The sequence below is a fragment of the Canis lupus genome, chromosome 38 (assembly GCF_003254725.2).
Source record: "Canis lupus dingo isolate Sandy chromosome 38, ASM325472v2, whole genome shotgun sequence".
Lineage (NCBI taxonomy): Eukaryota > Metazoa > Chordata > Mammalia > Carnivora > Canidae > Canis > Canis lupus.
The window spans coordinates 5,792,645-5,796,068 of record NC_064280.1 but is presented as its reverse complement, the minus strand read 5'-3'; the positions used below and the strand labels follow the sequence as shown (position 1 = coordinate 5,796,068).

At 36.3% G+C, this 3,424-nt stretch overlaps 1 pseudogene; it reads left to right on the top strand.

Annotated features, from left to right (window-relative positions):
- Window positions 1-484: 484 nt before the first annotated feature.
- Window positions 485-901, top strand: LOC112642911 (proteasome maturation protein-like; annotated as a pseudogene).
- The last annotated feature ends 2,523 nt before the right edge of the window (window positions 902-3,424 follow it).

The following is a 3,424-nucleotide window of genomic DNA, read 5'->3' as shown; positions in this document are numbered from 1 at the left end:
GCAAAATCTGAGTTAAGACAATGGGGCCAAATAAAAGTTATTAATTAGATAAAATGACTGAAGGGCAAAAATTCAAGGTTGTGGTTCTACTGAAGCCTAGAAATTCCAAGTGCCTAACCATTAATTTCAGAGAGATGTGAAAATAAGAGACCAAAGAAATATCATTGTTTGAGTGTCTATATAAAAGAAAAACAGGATTCTTAGTGTGTTTATAAGCATATGGATAATATTGATATAAAGTAGAAATGAAACCTGTTAAATTTCTGAAAGAGTTGTACTTCCAAAAAGAACTAGGAGTCTGTGAGTCAGACTTCAAGTGGTTGTTGGACCACCAAATATTTCCTACACAATTTCCTTTTTTTTAATATACAAGAAAGCTTACTGCAGATGCTCATTAGTTACTGCATGTAAGAAAATGAGGAGGTGAGTGGTGGGGCCGGCTGATGGTAATAGGGCTGAGCAGCTGTTCACAGAGCAAGTGAAGATGAATGCCCGAGGACTTGGATCTCAGCTGAAGGACAGTATTCCAGTTACTGAGCTTTCAGCAAGTGGACCTTTTGAATAGCATGATCTTCTTCGAAAGGTGTGAAAAATGAACTTTTGCCCAGTCATCTTCTTGAATTATCAGAAAAAAAATTTCCAGCCCAACCAAACTAATATGAATTTTTCTACACTAAGAAACATTCAGGGTCTGTTTGCTTCACTATAATTACAAATGGAATTCAAGTCAGTGCAGCAGGTTCAGTGTCTTCCATTTCTTCCAAGCTCAAACTTTTCACTGGATATTTTGAGGGATAATGATGAGACTATTGGATTTGAAGATATTTTTAATGACCTGTCACAAAGTGAACTAATGGGAAACCCATACTTGATGGTGGAATATAAACTTGGTTTACTGTAACCTGTTGTGATGTTCATGAAAATAGAGGGCTGCATGTTGTTTATGGTCATCTTTTTACTATAATTTGGTGTATACAACATTAAAAGTACTGACACGTGAAAAAAAAAAAAGAAAATGAAGTGCAAGTTGTTAACCAGAGAGTCTGAAAAAATTTAAAACAGTTATGGGATCGGGCACTCAAGAAGAGGTGTGAAAAATAGGGATGTTGTATAAGAACTAGACTAGAAATCTGTAATGTTGGGGCACCTAGTTGGCTCAGTTGGTGGAATGTGTGACTCTTGATCTTGGAGCTCTGAGTTTGAGCCCCATGTTGGGTATAGAGATTCCTTAAAAATAAAATCTTAAAATCTGTAATATTGCCTTTATGCTCCAATATGGAGCTCTGTGTTCTTGTCAAGAAATCTAGTCTTTCTTGTAAAAATTTAGTTAGTAGCTATCAATTAGCCATTTCAGAATTTTGTTCTGAGAATAAAATGAAAGGGAACATTCTTTGGAAATGTTAGAGTGATACAAAGGAAAACTGAGTCACCCAGGTAATCAGAGGACTGTAGTATCTATTAAACTGATACATGATGTAGCTGCCACCTAATTTGTTTAGCTCATTAGAATAGCCAGTCACCTTGTTTTGATCCTATAAGATACATGCATCTGATTATTTTACAACTTAGTTACTGAACATTAATTTTCTAAAAGATTTATTTATTTATTAAAGGGAGATGGCATGAGTGGGAGGGATGGGGGAGACACAGCCTCCCACTCAGTGTGGAGTCCAACGCGGGTCTCCATCTCATGACCCTGAGGTCAGGACCTGAGCTGAAACCAAGAATCAGACTCAACTGCACCACCTAGGTGCTCCTCATCACTAAGTATTTTAACAAAAAAAAAAAAAAAAAAAAAAAAAACCACATCTTTTTAGATAGCTTAGTATGGTTTCTATCACCTACAGTAGACAAGAAAACAAGAGACTATTGTCTTTCCAGATTTTTAAAAATTTTAATTATGGTAGGTCAAATAATTTATTAAGAATAAAAGTGCAATTGTAAAAATTAGAGGATTTGATGATAGAAATCTAAGGAAAGCCCAGTGGAAAACATTGTCATTTAAAGTGAATTTACATTCTGGGCACAGCAAATTGTAATTTTTTTTTTAAACCAGAGACTAAGTGAAGCATAAAATGTGAATGTCTGTATTTCCCCTAGTGCTTCATGAATGTTTTCTAGGCCTCTCTCAAAGGTCACAACCACTCTAAGTGGTGCCATGTCAATTAAAACTGTCTACAAATTGAAGTGCATTTTGGCATTCATTCAATTACTCTGAATAATGTGGAATGCCTGAAAGGGTCAGTCATCTTCAGGAGTCTGAATTGGGACCAATTTTCCAAGTTTGGCTTATTATTCAAAATAGAGGCTCTGCTGTCTTGACAAATTTAAAACAACAACTAAGTGTGTTTCTTGCCCATGCCATATGCATGTATGATGAGCTGGCCTGAGGCTTCTGCTCGGTTTCATCATAGGCTCACTCTGGAATCCAGAATAATGTAGCAACTACAATCTGAACATTGGCAGTAACTATAGTTGAGGGAGAAAATAAATTGTCAAAACGTGCTCTGGCTATTATAGTGTGTGCTAGGAAGAGACATAGCCATTTCTGTCCTCCTTTCTTTGACCAAAGCAACTTACACAGCCATGTCTGAGGTACATAGCGCACAGAGCTGAGGACTCCTGTGGGTAGAACTGATGGAGTACATAATATGTCCAACACGTTTGGTATTTTACAGTACAGATTTATTGCTTATATTCCAAATGACTACTGTAAATAGAATATTTTTATTTAAACATAAAGACCTAAGACTACTCAAGTCATAAACAGCATTTACCAAATTGTTGACATGAGATTTAAAAAAAAAACAAAGCATTCCAACAGTCTGTGAACTAAAATTTTTGTTCCTAAATAATTTTTATGCTTTTCTGTTCATTCTTATGGCTACCTTATAGTTCACATGGGGAATTGATTAGGTAATTAGAAAATGCTACATGAAAAAAAGAAAGAAAGAAAATGCTACATGTAGTAAGGGGGCCCTCTCATCTCTGCCAGAAACTGGTACCATTAAAAATGCTCACCTATCAACACTCAGGCTATCTTGGCAAGGACTAGAACCCCTATAGCATTGGCTGGCAGGCAATGCCACTTTGGGATAGCTCAAAATTATCATTAGAGAACTGCTAAATGAAAGATGAAAATAAAAAAAGGGACTTAGGATCTCAGTGTGAAAATAATTATGGGTTTTGTAAGTCCAACATCTGATAATCAAAGACAATTTTTATACATTTTTGCTATATAAAATGTTCTCAATATTATATAATTACTGTAGATTGAACTGTATCAACAGAAAATGATCTCTTTAAATTTGATATTTAAAAAAATTTAGGGATCCCTGGGTGGCGCAGCGGTTTGGCGCCTGCCTTTGGCCCTGGGCACGATCCTGGAGACCTGGGATCGAATCCCACGTCGGGCTCCCGGTGC